At 40.3% G+C, this 23,229-nt stretch overlaps 1 protein-coding gene and 1 pseudogene across 1 annotated transcript in view; one reads left to right on the plus strand and one right to left on the minus strand.

Annotated features, from left to right (window-relative positions):
• LOC138170728 (serpin B4-like) overlaps positions 1–23,229 on the minus strand; it is a 427,261-nt gene that overhangs the window by 141,034 nt on the left and 262,998 nt on the right. The window lies entirely within an intron of this gene.
• LOC138170206 (GEL complex subunit OPTI-like) lies at positions 15,199–16,271 on the plus strand (annotated as a pseudogene).

A 23,229-nucleotide genomic window follows, 5' to 3' on the forward strand; every position in this document is an offset into this window, starting at 1 on the left:
TGGGAGGCTTGTTTTTCAGTAGATACTTTTTGATTGGCCAGTAGGTCCAGAAGGTTGTTACATTCTCTGAGCCAGGAGCAGGCTATATAAACCCTGATTTGAGGCTTTGTTTTGGGGCTCACTTTGAGAAGTGTTCTGTGATTTGATCAGATGAAACTCTGGGAAGCCGTTGTTGAGAGCCCCCTGGCTTTGAAAAACCCAGATGTTGATTAGGTATGGATGTAATGGTTGGACAATTTGGAAACTTATCTGCTTGATCTGTTTCTCTGTCTTGATAATTCTGTCTGTATACTCTGAAGTTCAGGGTGCTGACCTTTTTCCTCTGAACTAGGTAAACGATATATGTTTGACTGATTAAAGTAAGCTTGTTAACCCATTTTGAGTTGCTTTCCTTTATCAAAGCAGATCCAAGAACCTGTGTTGGCAGCCACCCTGGGGCGCTGGGGTGCTTGCTGCTACACTACCTCTGTGACCTAGAGCAATTCACATATTCTCTGTGGGTCTCAATTTCCCAAATTGCAAAATAATGGGGTTAGACTAAATCATTTCTAAATCTGTAATCCTATAGAAGGAACTACAGAGGAAGTGAATGTGAGGAATAAAATGAAAGAAATTGTTGATTATGGAGCAGGCATTCCAGAGGGCACAGTAGAATGGGAAGACAGAGAAGGGATTTTGGAGAGGTAGCATTAAAGTAGGTGGAAACTACACTGCTATTGAGGGTACCACCACCCTCCCAGTCACACTGTGATCTTCACAATGACATCCCTATGGGGTAGGCTCACATTCCTAGTGTCATCTTCGACTCCTTACTTTCACCCCACAAAATCAGTCTATTGCCAGATCTTGAAATTCCTTCTTTCATAACATCTCTCACATATGCTCTTTTCTCTACTCTGACAGTGTCATCACCCAGGTACAGGCCCTCAGAACCTCCTTCTTGACCATCGCAATAGCTTTCTGGTTGGTCTCTCTACCATGTTTCTTCCTACTCCAATCCATTCACTCAGCTGTCAAAGTGATCTTTCTAAAAGCAGATCAGACCATGTCACTCCTCTCCTCACACACATTCAATAAACTCTAATGACTCTCCATCATCTCCAGGATCAAATATAAAATCCTCTGCCTGTGTTCAAAATCCCTCTCCCCCACCATTCCAATCTTCTTATACCTTACTCACCCCCATCTATTCTGTGACCCAGTGAAACCAGTCTTCTGGCTGTTCCTTGACCATAACTCTCTATCCCCTGACTCCAGACTATTTTACTGGTTGTCCCTCACACTTGGAATTCTCTCTCTCCTTATTTCCATCTCATGTCTTCCTTGGATTTTTTCAAGTCCCAACTAAAATCCTACCTTCTACAAAAAAACATTTCTCAATTTTTAAAAATTCTAGTGCCTTCCCTCTGTTGATTATGCCCTGTTTATCCTTACATGTCTTATTTGTACGTAGTTGTTTCTACATTGTCTCCCCCATTAATATGTGAAGTCCTTGAGAACAGGGAATTTTTTTCATCTTTCTTTATATCCCAGCATTTAGAATAGTGTCTGGTCCAGAGCAGTTACCTAATAAATCTATATTTATTATATAAATAAATAAATAAAACTATCCCTTAAAGAAGAATTAATAAGGGACATGCCTGCAGACTTGAATTTTTTCTCATCAAATCTAGTTACACAAGAGACCATTGCAAATAGTGAACTTTAAATATGTTCAGTTATCCAAGCAGTCTCACATCACCAGAGACAGAACTAGTTCCAAGCAAAATTATGAAGTAAATAATAGCAATAACAATTTATATTCACGTAATACTTTCATGTAGGCTATCTCATTTGATCCTTACAATGACTTCGCTATGGGATAGATAGGACAGGTATTTGTTGTTGCCATTTTACAAATGTGAAAATTAAGTCTCAAAGGGATTTAATAACTTATCCGGGGTCACACCTAGTGAGTTGTAGGTCCAGTATTCCAAACTAAGCCTTTTTCAACAAGACTAGTGCCCTTTCTTCTCTGCCATACTGCATCTAGGTGCAGCTATTCTTCATCTCCACCCTTCCTTTTGGCATGACTTTACATTTTTTTAAAGAATGTCTACTCCCCACCCTCAAGTACTTAATACCTTCATGCCACTGCCAGATTTCCCAAGCATTGGACCTTAATGCTTCATATTTTCAACCTTGTCCTACTTCCTCCCCAATCAAAACTTGCCTCTTCTAGATGTGTTTATCAGATAAACTAGCCAAATAAAGATAATTCCTTAAGCAAGAAAAATTCAAGTCCCAGAAGTCCTTTAAAAAATTACTATAATAGGGAGAGCTACTTTGTATTTTGAATTAGAAGACTTGGCTCTGTCTGTGTGACCCTGGACAAATCATTTAACCTCTTTGGGCCTCAGTTTCATGGTCTAGTAAAACAAAACAAAACATATCACTAAATATAATGGAGAAATGCTAAAAGTCTTTTTTTTTTTTTTTTGCTTTTTGGAGCGGGGGAAGGTAGGGCATTTGGGGTTAAGTGACTTGCCCAAGGTCACACAGGTGGCATATGTTAAGTGTCTGAGGCTGGATTTAAATTCAGGTCCTCCTGATTCCAGGGCTGGTGCTATTCACTGTGCCACCTAGCCACCCCTCCTAAAAGTCTTTATAATAGATTAAGATTAAAGCAAGAATATCAACATTATTATTTGATATAATTTTTAAAATGCTAGCTATAGCAATAGGAAAAGAAAAAGCAGTTGAGATATGAGAGACATCCTTAGTCTGGGAATAATAGTCATTGGAAATCCAAGAAGGTTTTCATTACATTTATTTTACATTTATTCTTTCCAAATAAATGGGTAGCTCCCTTAATGAAATACAGGGACTCAGACAAACACAAGCCCTTTTATGCTGCTTCCATTAGAATATCCCACCTTGTTCTCCATTCGCTAGGTGCAGCCTCCCAAACTGCCCACATCATGGTCCCCCCAAACAGCTTCTCAAGCATGTGTACAAGCCTCTAACCCTCTGCCTGATCAGAAGTCTGGTTCTGCTAGATCACAGCTCTGATTAGAATCAGTCACCTCTGACTTTCATTCTGCTATCACTCAAAGTACTTTAACCTTGTGGAAACAAAATTCTTCCCATTTTTTCCCACATGAGGGAATAAACAGACAAAGAAGAAATAAAATTGTTACTTTTTACAGATGACATGGTGGTCCACTTCAGGGAATCCTAAGAATTAAATTAACATTAACTAAAATAACTGGTAATTTCAACAAAATAGCAGGATGTAAAATAAACTCACATAGAGCATTAGCTTTTCTGTATACTACCAACAGGAAAATGTAAAGTACTGCTTCTTTTGTATGTGAACAGTTTATTTCTGAAGGGGGTAGAAAAAGAATATTGGTATAAGGAAAACTGTTAAAAATCCACTTTTGAAGAACCATAAGTCTCTCAGATAAATTGTGAGGAGAGATGAAAACTGCTTTGAGGACCTGATAGAGAACATCACATTGAGAGTAAAATGGACAGGTAGAGAGAAAAATGACCCCAAGCCATGCCAATTGTTCTAAGCATCAGTTTATTGAGCTGGCCAGCGACAGTCTCCCAAGGAAACCTTAGAAGAGCTGCCGCACCTATAGGGAAAGGTGGAATATTTAAAGTCAAAAACCGCCAAAAATAGTGTGGGAAACAAAGTTAGTCTTGTGGGAAGTAAAGTTAGTCTGACAATGGTAGATAAGTCTGACAATGGTAGATAAGCACATCTGTTGTAGCCAGGCCTTGGTCTGGACAGTTGTATAGTCCTTGCCCTGATTTATTGTGAGACCCAGAAGTCCAGGATCATTCTGACATCTTATCAGGAAGTATGGCCAGGTCTGTTTCTCACAAGAGAGGAGCTCCTGGCTAAGCACGTAGGAGTTCAGGAAGAATTCAGTAATTTTCCAAACTTGTTACATACAGGGGCTTAGTATATGAGGCCATGGGCATTTCAAGAGGACTTATTTGAGGGAAGCGCAGTACTTTACAAAGAGAGAAAAATTCTAGTAAGAATAACTATAGAATTTATAAAACATTTGGGAGTTCACTTACCAAGATACACCCAGGGATTATATAGATATAACTACAAAATATTCTTTATGGAAATCAAAGTAGAACTAAACAATTGAAGAGATATTAATTGTTCATGGTTGAACCATATCAACATGATAAAAATAGTCTAAACAACCTAAATTATTGTACTTATTCAACACTATATCTGTCAAACCAATGAAGGTTTGTCAAATGGAATTTGAATTTCATCCTCTTTTTTGTTTGTTTTAAATTTTTTATTTTCTTATTCTGAATTTGACAAACACCAACAAATATGAATATGTCCACATGCAAAGAACAGAAAAAAGGGAATTGTATATGAAACCATGAAACTCTACTAACTACAGCTTTTTTTTAACAAGTATATAATGCATTCAATATGGTTCCAAAGTTGTCTTAATTGTCCAGTCTCCCTCTGAACTTCTCTTCTGTGCTTTTAAAAAATGCTTCATTGACTTTCTTTTTTCTAAAGTTATTCCAATAGAGCCAAATGGTCACTTAATCCTTTTACTCCCTCTTCCCAACAAAAAATAAATAAAAGGAATAATCAGATTCTTTCCAGACCACACCTTTCTGTTCTTTGTTCCCAGCCTTATGGAGATAAGAAGTTTGGCCTAAGGCTATGCAGTCTAGTTATAACAATGGCTTTCTTAGTTTTAGCTTAAGGACAAAGTAGTCTCTGTTAATGTGAGTCGTTCAGCTTTTTTGAGGTCTTGTAAAGAAAAGCTATTAATTTTAACCCCCACTGAAGAGGTTAAGGGTGCTAGAGACCCCAAAATACCAATATGCTGGGTGCTGCCGAATGAATTAGACTCAAATCTTCTCTCCGACAAAGAAAAGCAAAGTTTATTAAAAATTCACTTGTATTGGACACAGAGTAAGTCTGTGCTAGAAAATTTTATGGGCTCTCACACCACAAGGTATGAGATGGGGTCTTATATACAGAAGGTTGTGGGAGGAATCTAGGATAGTCTACAGGAGGAGTTTGGGGAGGGTCTTCAGAAGGAGTTAATGAGGTCAATGAGTGATTAAGGGTGGGAAGTTGCTGGAGGTTACCTGAAGACTTCAGACAATGGTGGGCTCGGCCAGTTTAAGGGTGGATTGATATTTTGATAGGATCAAGGGTAGAAAGTAGATGGACAATGGATGACTAGGCTAGTAACAGAGGTCTGGCTGGTTCCTGCCAAATGAATTCGACTCAAGCCTTCTCTAAGCCAAAAAAAGCAAAGTTTATTAGAGGTTCACCATAATGGGCAGACTCTTAAGGAGCCTCGGTATCTGTGACTGATGCTGGGCCAGAATAATCTGACACAGAGGGAGTCAGTGCTAGAAAATTCTTCTGTATTCCTTCATGGAGGCAAAATGGAGCTTATACATGGAAGGGTTGTGGGAGGATTTAGGGGTGGTCTAGAGGAGAAGTTTGGGGAGGATCTTCAATCAAATGAGGTCAGACTCCAGTAATGAGAGATTAAGGGTGGGAAATAGCTGGAGGCTACCTGGGGATGACTGATTATGGAGGGCTAGGCTAGTTTAAGGGTGTATAGATATTTTGGGAGGATCAAGGGCTAGGTGGACAAAGGAGGGCTAGGCTAGGTTAAGAATAACAGAGATTTGGGCCTAGCTATAATGAAAAGCTTATGGTCTCAGGCAAATGTCTCATCAAATGGGAAGATTCAAGGAGAACTCAAGGGGGTTCCCAGAGCCTGTACATCATCACCATGATATTAAAAAAATTAAATAAAAATTTCATAAATTTTCAAAAATTTCATAAATAAGAATTTCACCCCAGTCTATAACAGCAATATAGGAACTTAAAAGAAGTTTTGCCCAAGTCTATTATAACTCACTCAAGAGAAGGTTTTATTTGAGATACCAGGGACTAGAAGTTGGAATGGTAAAGGATACAACTGTGGAAATTACTGGAACATTGGGTCATGGTGCTGAGGGTTGGCTATTAGGTTCAGCAGGAACTCTGATCTTTATCTTAAGACCAGAACCTTGATTCAGTCTGGAAAGAATTCCACTCAAGCCTAATTGGAGTCAGAATTGTAAAAGTTTATCATATGCCTTACAGCGAGCAAGGATCCTTAGGGGACCTGCAAGCTGAAAGAAGACACAAGCATAGCTTTTAAAGAGTTAAGGCTATTCATTAGATGTCAATTAGGCTGACCAGGTGAGAAGAGGGTGGGATCAGAGAGGAGGTAAGGTGGGGCCAGTGTTTAAAGAGACATGCAAGTTTTATGTAACTGTGCAGGCATATTGCCCATGATTCACTGGGAAAAAGCCCAATGGGGTTTTGCCTACCCACTAGCTGGAGGTGTGGTTTTAGGCTTGTAATGTCACTAAGTCAGCAAGTGGTCAAGTGCTGACTGAGAAGTGCCCAGTCTGCCACCTATCAGTGTCATGCTTGACAGGATTGATGTCTGGGAACCAAGGTTAGGGAGAGATAATTGCTTAAGGAGTTAACCTAGAGATGGGGTACCAAAGAATTCATGGGGGCAAGGGGGAGATAATAGTTGCCTAATCTGGAATGTTTATAGATACTTTTGTGAAGGATTGATAGGTGTAGCTTGTTAGTGTTCCTAGCTGAGATAAACAATTCATGAGTTGTTGCTGGGCACAGTTCATGCTCTGAATCTGGGCAGAGTGCAGGTAGGGGGAAGGGGCAGAGTTAATGCTCTGTGACTGGGAGGGGGAAATGTGATTTTACAGACTGGTTTTACAAATTAATGTTACAGACTGATGTTACAAATTGGTTTTACAAATTGATGTTACAAATGTAGATCCCAAGCACCCCAGCAATGGCAAGAGAAGAAGTTGGGAGTTGGGAAAGGCATGATCTGAGATGATTCTGCAAGAGACCACCCTTGGAATTGGAATGCCTAGGTTTTGTTAAGCTCTTATCTCTTCTAATCAAAAAGGGACAAGCATAGGCAGCTCTGGAGATACAAATCATCATGTTGAGGGCCATGGTTTTATAGGAAGGAAGTAGATTTTTTCTCTTAGTATGTTTTATTGGTTTCCTATCTCTAATACCCATCAACAAAAGAACTGCAAACGTTGGGCAGGGAAACAAGAATTAGTGTGAAAATTTCAGGTTATTAGAGTTTCCAGACCAGAGGCTAAGTTTTTGGTTTTGTGGTCTGTTTTTTTTTTTAATTTTTATCTTTTGCTTTTCAAGTATTGTTTGATCAATGTCCAATTCACAGATCTTTTGCTTTTCTCTTTTATTGATTAATGAGTTTAGAGATACGAATTTTTCCCCTTAAAGACTCTTTAGCTGCACTCCAAAATTTTTATTCTATATGGAAAATTTTTTAAAAGTAAAGGAAACCACCACCTCCTCCAACTTCATCCAGAGTAGAAGCATGTACACACACACACACACACACACACACACACACACACACACACACACACACACACACACAAGGAACAGAGGCCAGAAAGAAAGAAAAACAACCATCCAGGGAGGGTTTGGGGCCTACTACTTTCACCAAAATAAGTGTAACACCTGTGTCAATGTTATTTACCAATTTTATAGTTTACAGGAAGGAAGAATATGTGTGTTTATCCTTGGGTTGTGTCAGCTGTGGCCTCTAACCTGTGGATGGCCTGAGCTGAACAGAGCAGACCAGAGACAGGAAAGTCAAGAATCAAACAGAAGTGTTGGATATGGCTTGTAAGTAAGGACATGTGTACTGAGGCCTCATACCTGCTGGAGGTACCCGAGTTAGTGTGGCCAAATTTCAATACTTACATTGAGGTTTGGGGTTTAGGGGTGCTCAAGACCCTAAAATGCCAGAAAGCCAGGTCCTGCTGAATGAATTCAACTCAAATCTTCTCTCAGCCAAAGTAAAACAAAGTTTATTAAAGATTCGCTACAATGGGTGGGCTTTTAAGGAGCCTAAGTATCTGTGACGCTTGTATTGGACAAGCTGGTCAGAGCAATCTGACACAGAGTCTGAGATAGATTGATTCTCAGCTCCTTCATGGAGGCAAGATGGATCTTATATACAGAAAGATTGTGGGGGGGATCTAGGGGTGGCCTAGAGGAGGGGTTTGGAGAGGGTCTTGAGGAAGAGTCTAGGGAGGATTTTGACAGGACTGAGGTCAGACTCTAGGAATGGGATTAAGGGTGGGAAATAGCTGACTGCTACCTGGAGATGACAGACAATGGAGGGCTAGGCTAGTTTACGGGTGACAGATTTGGGTATAGATATTTTGACAGGATCAAGTAGCTTGACTATGGAGGACTAGGCTAGGTTAAGAGTAATAGAGATTTGAACCTAGCTATAACGAAAGACTTATGGTCTCAGGCAAATGCCTCATCAAGTGGGAAGATTCGAGGGGGTTCCCAGAGCCTAGAGCCCATCCATTATAGCAATGACCACACAATGAGAGGTAGCCTTTACAATGAGGAGTAAAAACAATAATTCAACAAGTTTGATTCATAGCAGGGCTTCATGAAGAGAACATGGATACAGCAGGTACTTGTTCGAGCTCAGAGAACACCTGATTCTGATCAAACAACACAATAATTATATGAAACAATTCTGGGATTTTGCTGTGGATGAGATCACTCAACTTGCTTGCTGGGCCTTAGCTCTGGAAAATAGGGTGTCTCCTAATATCTTAACAATTGGGAATTAGATTGGGCATGTGATTTCACTGGCATAAGAATCTAACAAGGAAACTCCCTCTTACCAAAGTGGATAGTCACTGTCTCAGCAACTTAAAACCTTAAGCCAGAAGTTCTTAACCTTGAGTCTGGATAGGTTTCAGGGGGATCCATGAATTTGGATGGGGGAAAAATTATAGCCTTATTTTCACCAACCTCTAATAAATGAAATTTAACATTTTCCTCACTAACAAATATAGGCAACAACAAGCTTCATCATAGTGTCTTTTATTTAACTCTGATATTTTAAATGTTGTCTTATTTAATATGTTAATAAAAAGCACATATTTTATTATATTGCAAATTATTTTAATAACTATTTTGATGTAATTGGGTGCCTTTGTAATTATATCTATTTAATTTTATGTATTTAAAAACATTTTTCTGAGGTGTACAAAGCCTTTATCAGATTGCTATGGGGTCCCATGACAAAAAAGATTAAGAATCTCAACCTTACAAGAATTACCTAAGGCACTAAGTGATAGAGTGATTTGCCTAGAATTTTGCAGCTAGATCTAGTCTGAGATGGAGATTTAAATTCAAGTCTTTACTGATTCTAGTACTATCTCTCCATCTACTACTCCACACAGCTAACTAGTCTTTTTTTTTTTTTTTTTGCTTTTTGGAGGGCAATTGGGGTTAAGTGACTTGCCCAAGGTCACACTGCTAGTTTTTGTGTTAAGTGTCTGAGGATGGATTTGAACTCAGGTCTTCCTGACTCCAGGGCCTGTGCTCTGTTCACTGCACCACCTAGCCTTTTTAACTTTCATTAATTGGAAATAAACATTGTTCCTTTTATTTTCCCTGAGTTGTTGCCTTTTCATTCGATCTGAGTTCCCCAAGGAACTCTCTGAGACTATTAGATTGTGAGCTTCTTGAGTTCAGGGACTTTTTATCTCCTTTGTGCATTTAGCATAGTGCCAGGCACATAGGAAACATTTAATATATGTTATTTGATTGATTGATTAACTACAAATTGTAAAACAGTTGCCTATTTGCATTGGTAAAGGGAGTTTCCTCACGTGAACATTTCCTATACTGATGAAATCATGAGACATGTTCCACCCCTCCAAAAAATGTTGTCTTCATTTACATTGTGGCAGTCATTGCCTATATTAGACAAAGTTTAAACAAACGGCAGTGCCTCAGCCCCTCCTACCCTTTGATGTCCCAGCTCCGAGTGGTAAGATTAGGGATGTGTATTTAGATAACTCACATTCAGCCACTGAGCTCAGTCAGAGTGATGAAAACTCCTGGTCAAAGTCCTGTGGGTGCCTCAGGCGATCCCTGCTGCCTTCAGACACCCGGCTTACTGCTAAGCCAGGCTGCACAGGAGCTTGCATCCTACAACCAAGCAATGTCTGTGGAAATTCACTGGGCCTGCTATGCCCTTTCTCCTCAGTTCCAATCTCTGAGGATGCTTCCTGTACCCCTTGACACATCCCTAGAGGAAAGGCTTTGAAATTTGCCCTGTACAGACAAGGGCATCAAGAGTGGTGCTGGCGCAGTGAATAAGAGCACAGGCCCAGAGTCAGGAGATCTGGGATCGGTTCTGGCCTCAGATACTTGGGACCCACACAAAGTAACTGGCCGTGTAACCTTGAGCAAGTTACTTAGCCCCAATTGCTTTAAAAAAAAAAAAAAGAGTGGTGCTGCTAAAATAACCTGGAATCTTCTGGGAAGAGTTGGGGAGGGGGGAGAAATGTCCACCCTGGGCACTGGTGAAAGACATCCTTCTCATGGGGAGGGAGCAGCTGACTTCTTCCTTCCCTGGAGTAAAGGGGCAGATGAGACAGGGGCACCGCTGTTTGTTTAAAATGTAGGCACCAGAAAGAAAGTCTTTCCCACAATTAAACACCTTGCTCAACTCTTCTTCACAGCACTATTGGGTTGTAGAAGAGGAATTTCCCCCTTAAATTAGGTTCCACAAGAATGAGAAAGTAATAGCATTTCTATAAAGGCATAAGTGAAAATTGAAAAGGTACTAAATTGGTGGGTAGAAGACATGAACCTTGGTTATGTGTTTATTAGTGACAAGTCCACAGAAGAGCTCTTAACCTTTACCACTGCTCAAACCTTCCACCTAAGAGTGAAAGTCTACTGATGAGAAGGAATTCAAAGTCAGGCATTTAAAGACATATTTCTAGAGAACCTAACTATACTTTAAACTGTGCCTGATATACTATCAGTTATTTTGAACCTTAAAGGATGATTTTCAAACCTATGCCATCCTACCCCCCCACTCCCAAGATATGACTCCTCCATACTGTTCTTTTATTTGGTCTTTCTTCAGTTCAGTCGTCTCCGAATTCATATTGGTATTGTTTTTTCAACAAAATAGTATTCCATTACATTTACATTTAGAGACCACAATTTTTTCTTCAGTTATTAGCCATGAGTTTTGTTTAGTTCCATTTGTTTTGCTTTACAAATAGGATGACTATGAATGTTTTAATATATATGGGACCTTTCTTTCTGTCAGTCACCTCTTTAGTGAGTATACCCAGTAGTGATATTGCTAGGTCAAAGGGTATGAATAATTTAATAACTTTTCTTGATGAATCCCAAATTGTTTCCCAGTAATTAAACCAAGACACACCTTATGGGGTGCTTGTGGTGGCATTTTTCAGGAAGGGTTATATTGATTTTTTTCTTTGCTACCACAGAGCCTCATACATATTAAGTGCTTAATAAATGTTGATTGACTGATAATTACCTCAATAGAAATTTCCATTGTAGCAAAGTGCTGTTAAGCAAAATAAACTTTCCCCATTGACCTTACCTCCTTCTTCTCCTGTATGATCATCATTTCTCTACTCAGAGGAGAGGCCTATTAAGTCAAGTTTGGTCATTGTGTTGATTCAAATTCCAAAGTATTTTAGTGTTGTTTTTCCTTATATTATGAGGTCACTTGTCTATATTATTCTCTTGGTTCTATTTATTTCACTCTTTATCAGTTCATACAAGTCTTCCCAATATGCTCTGACTTTTATCCCATGTTTTTTCTCATGAGTATAAAAATTACACTGATTTTGTTTCCTTTCACTGTGTACTTTTAGAAGCTGCTTCTTCTTCCAAAAACCCCAGAGTAAAGCAAAAAACTGGGAAGTGTTTTTAGGCAGATGAAATGTTCCAGCACCACAAAGCTGGAAAACGAATCCCTCGTCGTATACTGGTTCTCTGACAAGTATCCACAAGAAGAAAGCAGAATTGACTAGAAAAGCATATTGATGGTTTGTTTTCACTAACCAGAAAATACCTATATGAACATGGCCTGGGTTTTAAATCAGACATGCAATATTACTATATTTAATTTGCTTGTAGCCTGGGCAGAAATGATAGAAACTATGAAGTATGGAGCCACCTGGTGGAAAGTTATACGAGAGGTTCTAGGCTCTCTAGATCTCTGTTTAATCGTATGTATGTATATATGTGTATATACAGTATAAATTGTATTAATATTTATAGAAGAATCCCAGAATCTCAGATCTGGAAGGGAACTTGGAAGTCTAACCCTCTCATTTGATTGATGAGGAAACTGTGGCCTAAAAAAGTAGAATCAAAAAACTAATAGAGTTAAGAGTAGAAGCAAGGTCTTCTGAATGTTAATATAATGTTATCATACCTAAGTCACCAAGACCATATAGATAAGAAAAAAAATAATAATTCACATTTTATGTATTTTGCATATATTATCTCATTAGGTCCTCACAAGGATAACTGACATTTATATTATTATTCCCATTTTATAGATGAGGAAACTGAGACTGAGAGAGCTTCAGTGATTTGCCCAGGGTCACCCAGCTAGTATCAAGGTCAAGTTTCAAGCCCAGGTCCTCTTGACCACAGGTTTACTATGTCATCTACTGCATCATGCCATAGTTTCAGGTAAGAAAATAAAAATGGCAGCACAGATCTTTGTCCTTCTCAATTAAACTGTGTCTGATATATTATCAGGGAGCTAAGTAGTGCAGTGGATAGAGTGCCAGGCTCAGGAAGACCTGAATTCAAATATGGCCCTAGACACATAAACTGTGTGACCCTAGGCAAGTCACTTCACCCTGTTTGCCTCAGTTTCCTCATCTGTAAAATGAACTGGAGAAGGAAATGGTAAACCACTTCATTCTCTTTGCCAAGAAAACTCCAAATGGGGTCCTGAAGAGTCGGACATGACTGAAAAGACTGAAAAAAATATAGTATCAGCTAAAATAACTGTTAAGAGTTAGTTATACTTCAGTATGTAGATTACTTTTATGGTCTCTTCCCACTCTAAATCAATCTGTGGACACTTCTTTCAAGGATACAGATAATATCCATCCACACCTTGTCATCCTATGTGATTCATGCCCATTCCCCCGTTAAATCTCTCATAGATGATTTTCCTAAGGTGCTGAGTGGTTTCCTCTAGATAAATTTTTAATATTCCTTGGTTGAAGCCCTTAGACTTCCTCTTTGTTATCCTTTGTTCTCACTACAGACCAAGCTTACCTCTTTTTCTGATAATACAGCTCATTATATATTTATATAGATTATTGGTCCAATTTTTCTGAGCGACACTGAATCTCCTTGAGGAACCTTGTAGAATAGTGAGGCTTTATCAAATTAGCCAAGTGATAAAGAAAACAGGAAATTTTAGAAAGCCTTCCCATCAATGGAAAATCCCTCTTCCATTCAGACTCTATGCAAGACAGCCTCCATGATAGTAGCAGACACCTGAGGGAAAGAGTGGTACAGTAGAAAGAATGGTGGATTTGGGATCAGAGTTCCTGGGTTCAATTTCTGGCTATTCTGTTTACTACATGAAGGAGACCTTGTCTGAGAAAAATATTTAAGGCTGTATCAAATGCTTATTTAAAAAATTATTTTAAAACACAGATTCAGTTCTTGTATTCCTTGTACCTTTCAGTCATTTGTGTAACTGCAAACTGCTGAAAATCATCTCCCTTCCTAGATTCTACCATCGCAGTACCGATCTCACCCTATAATTTTCCACAGAAACTCAGGACTCTTCACCCATGAATACTAATTCCCCCTGTGGCCTTCTCAGCCAGGAACGTTCCTTTACCATGCTGGCCCTCTTCTTCCATTGGTGAGTTCCTCCAAAGCCTCCATTTTTGGGAGGGTCCCAAGGAAGCCAACCTTCACTCCCCTCCAATCTCTGTTTCTGACCTTCCAGACTTCGACACAATGACCCTGTGCTGGTACCCTCTTCCTCCTACTCCCTCTCCAGTTTTTTCAACCCTTTTTGTATATTGTCTTTTCCCATTAGAATGTAAGTTCCTTAAAGGTAGGAACTGTCTTTCTATTAACATGTTTCTGTAACCCTACCACTTACCGTAGTGCTTGGCACATAGTAAACACTTACCAAATGATTCTTGCCTTGCCTTGCCTCCCTTCAGAAGCTTTCCTCTGGACCACACCTATATATCTCTCATATTTAGTCTCTCTCAATCTATTGACTCTTTCCCTGCAGACCACTGACATGCTCAGGTCTCCCATATTCTTAATTAAAAAAAAAAATCAACCCACCTCCATATGGTCCTGCCATCTCCTAAAGTTAATATGCTAAAGCTTGCCTCCATTTCACATTCACTTTTCTTTTTTTGCCTTTTGAAGGGCAATTGGGGTTAAGTAACTTGGCCAAGGTTAGACGGCTAGTTTTTTTGTGTGGGTGTTAAGTGTTTGAGGCCGGAACCGAACTCAGGTCCTCCTGACTCCGGGGCTGGCGCTTTAGTCACTGCGCCACCTAGCCACCCCCAACACATTCACTTTTCAATCCTTCACAAATTGAATTAGGAACTTCTACTTGAAATTGTATGTTACCTCTTAATTGCTAACTTACTGGTATTTTCTCTATTCTCATTCCTCTTGACCATTCTGCAGTTTTGAATGCTTTCTTTGTCCACCATGTTTCCTGTGTATTTTCTCTTCCCTTGGCTTCCATGACACTGTTGTAGCCACAAGTGAGGCCAATCCTTCTCAGTCCCCTTTGCTGACTTATCATCCTTTTCTTGACCCCTAAGTATGGGCAACCTTCAAAATTCTTCCCTCAGTCCTGTTCTCTTCTCTCTCTTCACTCTCTCTCTTACTCATCTCAGTTTCTGTCATAGGTTCAATTATCTCCTTGATGAAGATAAACCAAAATAGATCCCCTAAGCACCAATTCTACATTTCCAGTTACCTACTGGACAGCTTAACCTGAGTATCCCACTAGCACAGCTGTGTGATGGTAAATGTTTAACAGCAACAACAAAAAGTACTAAGGATACACTTTAAAGTTTAATCTGCATTTTTTTACAATCTCGATGGAAACTGAGTTTATTATGACAATCATACAGGACCATGCTTTTTGATTATTATAGACAACAGGTATCTGTCAAAAACAAAACATATCCAGATCATGAAGCTAAAACTAAGTGTTTTAAAATCAAATTTGCGGTTGAAGGGCGGCAGGACCCGGAGCCCGCTGGCTGAAGGCGGGCTGTTAGGCGCTGTGAGAGGGAGGCTCTGCTCCCTGGCTCCAATCCCGGCCCAGCGGTTGGACGAAAGGACGGACGGACTGACGGAAGGTCGGACTGAGGGAGGATGAGCGTCGGGAGGCGGAAGGAGGAGCCGCCGCAGCCACACCTGGCCAACGGCACCCCGAAGGGCTCGGCTTTGAGCGAAGCGCTGCGGAGAGACGCGACGCGGCCTGGGAGGACAAGGATGAGTTTTTGGATGTGATCTACTGGTTCCGACAGATCATTGCAGTCGTCCTTGGCGTCATTTGGGGAGTGGTGCCACTGAAGGGCTTCGTGGGAATAGCAGTATTCTGCCTGATCAATGCTGGAATCTTGTACCTCTACTTCAGCATCTTCCAACAAATTGATGAGGAAGATTATGGTGGAACGTGGGAACTCACAAAAGAAGGTTTTATGACGTCTTTTGCACTGTTTATGGTTGTTTGGATCATCTTTTACACTGCTATCCACTACGACTGACAGGCTACAGCCCAAACCTGCTAGCACTGTTCATTCAAAAGGACATTCTAATCACAGGCCAGAAATATGCCAGTGGTCAGGGGCATTTCAGCCACAAGGAGACTGTGATGCCCCATTCTCCCAAACTGAGAATCAGCGTGTTGGTCACCAGTGTTTTATACCAGTGTCGTGTCTTGGAACTTTAAACAAGCCATCCCTATTTTGAAAACATTACTGAACTGTTCCATCACGACCATTTTCCATGCTTTTATTGACTACCCATCACTAATACGTGTTGGCTGAATGGATCTAGTCATTTCATTTACCTTAGGATCTGAATGAAACGTTCGTCTTCCTGGGCTCTCCATCAGGCACACAGTTTTAAAGCCATCGATGGCATTTTACGGTGTTTTGAGTTGTTCTTGGACAAAGCATGGCAGAATGTGCGTGGTTTATAATACAGTACATGTCTAATAATAGTTTCCATTGTAGAATGTTTTAAGATAACTTGAATAAATCGGATCTTATTAACAGATAAAAAAAATAAAATAAAATTTGCATGCCAGTTCGATGAATTATCTTTTGAATAATCAATGTTGAGATTTTGGGGCTAGGGTTTGGGTTTTTGTTTTTTTTTTTTTGCGCTTTTTGGAGGGCAATTGGGGTTAAGTGAATTGCCCAAGGTCACATGGCTAGTTTTTGTGTTAAGTGTCTGAGGTCAGATTTTTTTTTAACTCAGGTCCTCCTGACTCCAGGGCTGGTGCTCTATTCACTGTGCCACCTAGCCGCCCTGGGGCTAGTTATTTTTTTATGGCTTCAGTTACCTTCCCCTACCTATTTCCTAGTGTTCATTGAAATGAACTTGTGTTTATTTTTAATATGAAAACTATCTTTATTCAAAACCCTTTCATATCTACCATGTTGGTTTGGTTGTTATCCTTTGTTCTCAAAGAGGACCAAAATGATATCACTATGCTAAAAGTCAAGTTTCAATGTGTCTGACTATGGCTGATCAGACCAATATGAGCTCGGAATGCTCTACCATAGGTCAGGCACAAATAGTCTGCATGAACATTTGGGGTGGATTCTCCAAATTTGCACATCCTGCATTTCCTTTGAGTTATTTCAATCCAGCTTTACTCATTGTACACAGCACCTTCTCTGATGTGGGCACACCATGCTGGGCGGTTCTGTGCCACTGTCTCCCCTGTCACACAATCAATTCCAAAGTTCTTGAGAGAGACTTTGAGTGTCCTTGTACTACTTCTTTTGTCCAGCATGTGAGTGCTTGCCCTGTGTAAGTTCTCTATAAAATAGTCTTTTTCACATGCTTATGTCTTGCATTTGAACAACGCAGCCAACCCATTGGAGTTGTCCTCTCTGAAACAGAGTTTGAATGCTCTGCTCGGCAGTTTAATCTGAGTAAGGACCTCAGTGTCTGGTACCTTATCCTGCCAGGTGATCTTCAGGATCTTCCTAAGACAATTCAAAAGGAAGCTATTCATTTACCTGGCATAGTGCTGGTAGACTGTCCAGGTTTCACAGGCATCAACTGCCCGGGTTGTAGATAACAGACAATGCTCTCATGCCTTCCCAGTCACCAATGGAGTGCAACAAGGCTGTGTGCTTGCTCCCATGCTTTTCAGAATGATGTTTTCAGCCATGTTGTCAAATGTTTTTAATGAGGATGAACACAGCATCAAGGTCAGCTACCTCACTGATGGTAAATTCTTCAACTTGAAAAAGCTACAAGCCAAGACCAAAGTGGAGGGAGTCTTGGTGCAGGATTTTCTGCTTGCAGCTGATTGTGCTCTCAGTACAGCCTCTGAAGCTGAGATGCACCAAAGTATGGATCAATTCTCTGCTGCTTGTGCTAATTTTGACCTAACAATGAACATCAAGAAAACACAGATACTCCCTCAGCTACCACCACACCATCCACATGTGGAACCATCAGTTACAGCAAATGGAGTTTTGAATGTACTTTGTTAGTGTACTTTCCAGGGTTATACACATTGGTAATGAGTTTGACACACACATTACCAGAGCTAGCTCAGTGTTCGGGAAGCTCCGAAGGAAAGTATGGGAGAGAAGAAGTATTAGACTGACTGAACTGAAGGTGCCGCTGTGCTGACCTTGTCTACCATGTACTTTAATTTTATTTTTAAGCAATCGGGGTTAAGTAACTTGCTCAAGGTTACACAGCCAGTTATTTCTGGGTGTGGTGCTGAGTGTTTGAGCCCGGGATTCGATCTCCAGGTCATCCCAACACTGGGGCTGTTGCTCTTACTCACTGAGCCACCTGGCCGCCCCATCATGTACTTTAATTTTAATAACATACATATGAATTAGGCAGGGTAAGTAGAAGCACTGATATTTTACAGATATTAACATTTTCTCCTTTACTTTCTGGTTTGTTTGTTTGTTTTTGCCTTTTGGAGGGCAATTGGGGTTAAGTAACTTGCCCAAGGTTACATGGCTAGTTTTTCTTTGTGTGCGTGTGTTAAGTGTCTGAGTCCAGATCCAAATTCAGGTCCTCCTGACTCTGGGCCAGCGCTTTATTCACTGCACCACCTAGCGGCCCCTCTATCACTTTCTTAAGTCTAGATATAGCCAACAAAACAATATAGTCCTCATTTATAATATTTATTGATTTCCAGGTTGTAAAAATGCTTACATTGAGAATTTAACAATCAGCTCTCCTACAACCAACATGAACTGGCTCCAGCACACCCCTGCACTAGTACCTGAAACTCAATGTGTTCAAAGCCATGTTCATCATATTTTTCCCGAAACCCTCTCTTTCTCCCAAATTCCCTGTGTCTATTGAGGGCACACAGTGCTTCCAGTACCCCTGGTTCAATGTTTAGATATTCTTTTAGACTCTTCCTTCTCTCTCATTTCCCCATAACCAAGCACAGGTCAAGGCCAGTACTTCCATATCATCTCCCAGTAGAATGTAACCCTGAAGGCTAGGACTGTTCCATTTTTCTTTGTTTTAAAAATACCTTAATGAAACTTCCAGCTCCTTGGTACTCCCTGCCCTCCGGACCCTCCCTCCTTAGGTCTGGAGAGGGTGAAGGGTAGATATCTGAGAGGTCCTCCCAGAGCCTGTATTTAAGGCGGGGCCCCAAGGCGCACATATCATTTCCCAGCTGGCTGCGGGACTTCATCATCTCCCTGTGCTGGCCACCTGCCTTTTCCCCACCTTTTCACCTTCTGTTTATGTGCTGCTTTTCCTGTTCAATTCAAAGCTCCTTGGGGGCAGGGGTTCTTTTGCCTTTCTCCGTTGTCCCAACTCTTAGATCAATGTCTGGCATATGGTAAGCACGTAATAAATATTTGTTGACTGGCCGATAATTTTTGTTGAATTGAATTGAATCGAACTGAATCTTGCCCTCCCCTTCTGGGGCTATGATCCTAGTTCAAGCCCACATCACCTTTCATATTTTTGGTTTTGTTTTTCATTTCTTCATTTTAATTTTTTAAAACTTTTATTAATTTATTTTTCTAATTTATTTATTTATTTTTAGTTTTCAACATTCATTTCCATAAGATTTTGAGTTACAAATTTCTCTCCCCATCTCTCCCCTACCCTCTACCCCAAAATAGTGAGCCTACTGAATACCCCTTCCCTCACTCTTTTCTTTCTTCTATCTTCCTTATATCCTTATATGCTTATATCCCCTGCCCCCAACTTTCTAGTAGGGCAAGATGGATTTCTATACTCCAGTGCCTGTATATCTTATTTCCCAGTTGCATGTTAACATGCATTAACATTTGTTTTTTGAAACTTTGAGTTCTAGAATCTTTCCCTTCTTCGCTCCTCACCCCCCCACTGGGAAGACAAGCAGTTCAACATAGGCTGTACATGTGTAGTTACGCAAAACATTTCCATAGTAGTTACACTGTGAAAGACTAACTATATTTCCCTCCATTCTATCCCACCCCCAACTTACTCTATTTTCTCCTTTGACCCTGTCCTTTTTCAAAAGTGTGTGCTTCTAACTACCCTCCCCCCACCCAATCTGCCCTCCCTTCTCTCATACCCACCCCATTCCCTTCCCCCTACTTTCTTGTAGGGTAAGATACACAATTGAGTGTATATATTATTCCCTCCTTAAGCCAAATTCAATGAGAATAAGGTTGACCCATTCCCTTTCACCTTCCTGCTCTTCCCCTCCATTGTAACAGTGTTCTCTTGCCTCTTTTATATGAGATAATTTACCCTAATCTATCTCTCCCTTTCTCCTTCTCCCAATATATTCCTCTCTCACCTCTTGATTTTATTTTTTAGATATCATCCCTTCATATTCAATCCATCTTGTGCCTTTTGTATATGTATACATGTACGCACATATGCACACACTCATATTTATACATACATACACCTTCCTATACATACATATATATGTATACATATACATATGTATACATATATACTTATATATTCCATTCAACTATGGGATTCCCATTTGGCTATTAGCTTATCTAATACAATTGTCACACAGCTGCCAAAATAATCTTTCTAAAAAATAGGTCTAACCAAGTCACTGCTCACCTCAAAAGTCTTTGGTGGCTCACTATTGCCCATGAGATAAAACATAAAATCCTCAGCTGGGTCTCCACAATCTGGCTTTACCCTACCTTTCCAACCTTGGTTAATACTGTGTAATCTCCTTCCAGATCACATCTGACTTCTACAAATTACTTCCCACTACCATCTTGTACTCTCCCATCTCTGCATTTTTTTTTTGAAAGATGTACTCCATGCCTGGGGTTCACTTGCTTATTAATTCTGCCTTTTTCAATATCTCTCTTCCTTCAAGTTTTGACTTTGATATGATCTTCTCTGAATATTTTTCCTTAATCTGCCAGTTAAAAAACGTTTCTTACATTTTCCTGGAACATTTTGCTTGATTTCTCCTTTGCCCTCATGAATGGGAATTTATATTTACTTATATGTTCATATCTTATCCTTCTACTCCCAGGAGAATGTAAACTCCTTGAGGGTAGGGAGTAAGTAATTTTTATCCTTCTATTCCCAAAACCTCACAATGTGCCTTACACATGGTAGATATTTGTTGAATTGAATTGTAACTTTTGTATGTCATATGCATGATAAAATGCCAGTTAAGTAGCACAGATAGCAAGTATTTTGATGCTGTAAGTTCAAAAGAAGAAAAGGTTAGTCTGGTTGCAATGGTCTGGAAACTCTTAATAGAGGAGTTGGCTATGAAGTTAATTTCTATCTTTATCTTTAAGAGGAAATAACACATCTACCTTCCTAATCCCCAGCATTCCAGAGAATGAATGAAGAATAGTCATTATGTGAGGAAGACACTTTGATCTCCTTGCATGAAAGGGAGACAGTACCTAGATGGTACCAACAAATGAACATGGCAGGTCACCTGGAGATGGCTATCCCAGGTGTAAGTTGCTTTGTAGGTCTTTATCTAATCAAAACCATAGATGACAAACCCCTACATATATGTTTAATGTGATCAGTCAGAGGACACAACTAATTCCAACCCAAAGGCAATTAATGAAATGACATAGTAAGAAAAGTCACAATAAAATATATCCTCTCATAAGGGACACACACCCTCCCCCAAATTCACACAGCATTCCTGGGAAAAATAGACACCCATACAGAACATGTCAAGAGAAGCACACATGTAGCAACCATGTGTGGACAAGGCATATGGATGGAGGCCTGCACACTCAGGGAATTCATGTGGCCAGGACACACACATGGAAGGGTAACTCCTGCTTGGGACGGCATGGGGTCACTGATGTCTTTAATGGTATCCTCATCCTACTTTCCAGAGGCCTGCTCCCCCATGGTTTCTGCTGTCAGTCACTCCCCAAATGCTGCTGGCTACCAGACACAAGGAACAGCCCTGTGGAAATGTGCCTGTGGAGATTCTCTGCTTCCTGCTTCCAGCTCTAGCTGCAGACTTTTAGCGACCTCATGAGAACAGAGGACTGTTATTCTCATCTAGTTCAAAGTCCAAAGGTCTTTTAAACAGCTCTTTTAGAAAAGCAACCACCATGGCAACAGATTAGCAGCAAGGAGAAGAGAAAACTCCTTTTTTTTTGTCCTTCAGGGTCTTGGGTATGAGGTGTCTCATCTCCAGGAGATACTCAGCCCTAGTTACAAATCCTTTTAGAACAAATACCATAGATATTCCTGGCTAAAAAAGCTAGTACATTCAGCTTCCTTCTGACTTTTTTTTTTTAGCAAAGCTTCTTGGTCTCTGGACTTAAAGTCTCTGTGGGCAGCTTCATTCTGGCAAGCATCTCTTGTACCTCCTGATTTGAATCTCTGAAGGCCAGTCTCTACCCTCTTATTATCCATGTGAACGTACTATCAAATAACTACCAAATAACTCTGAGGTTCAAGGTTCCCCAGCTTTTCAACTCTAAGCCTTTTCTTTTCTCTTATACTGATAATTAGGTAGGGAAAAGATTTCAGAAAGAAAGTGGCCTAGCCACATTCCTGGCCTTGCATATGTAGACAGAGCCAGCAAAGCTAGAAAAAGGCTTAGATCTCATTATATATCAATCTCAAAAATGCAAATAGAGCTTGACATCACTTTAAAGCACTACAATTGAGGCAAAGACCTAAATCCAGCACCAACCATCTCTGAGTCTGGAAAATATGAGGCAAAATCAGGTACCCACTGAGTAAATAGGGGCAGTAAAGGACAGAGAAGGGAATTCTGGGTAGAGCTTGGTTTAACTGAGTTTAAGGTTAAGAACTTCACTGGCTAACAAGTTTTCAATCTAAAAATTATGAAGGAACCCCTCCCTGCTCTCAGAATTTTGAAAGACTATGAATGAGTAAATAAATGAATGAGAATGAATGAATGAATGAATATCATTTAATACTTCAAGGTAACAAGTACTATGCTAAACACTGGGGGTATTAATAGAAAAGGGAAACAGCCCCTGCTTTCAAGAAGTTCACCTTCCAAATGAGGAAGACAGCACATAGAGGAGAGTTCAGCTGCAGAGTGAAAGGCCTAGTCATCCTTTGGGTTCGGTAGCAGGATGGATAGCAAGGCCTAGAAGAGTCCTGAGATTGTATCAGCAGGTCATGTGGTGATGCCCAGAAGTCTGAGAGTGGGGAGGGTCCTCAGTGGCCATGTACTACAATACACACAGGAAACCAATCCACTCTCCCCACCCCCACCCCCCTAACATACCCAACAAATAGTCATAGAGCCTCTGGTTGAAGATTTTTAAGGAGAGAGAACCCACCACTTCTTAAGGAAAGTTATTTTGAGTATTAAAAATATCATTTTAGGGGACAGCTAGGTGGCACAGTGAATAGAGCACTGGCCCTGGAGACAGGAGGACCTGAGTTCAAATCCAGCCTCAGACACTTAACACAAAACTAGCTGTGTGACCTTGGGCAAGTCACTTAACCCCAATTGCCCTACCTTCCCCCCTCCAAAAAAAAATACCCATTTTAAATACAAAGGACCTATGAAGGAGGACTTAATC

This window comes from Petaurus breviceps, unplaced genomic scaffold, assembly GCF_028583685.1.
Source record: "Petaurus breviceps papuanus isolate PSGF00001 unplaced genomic scaffold, PetGlider_PUasm1.0 38, whole genome shotgun sequence".
In the NCBI taxonomy this organism is placed as follows: Eukaryota; Metazoa; Chordata; class Mammalia; order Diprotodontia; family Petauridae; genus Petaurus; species Petaurus breviceps.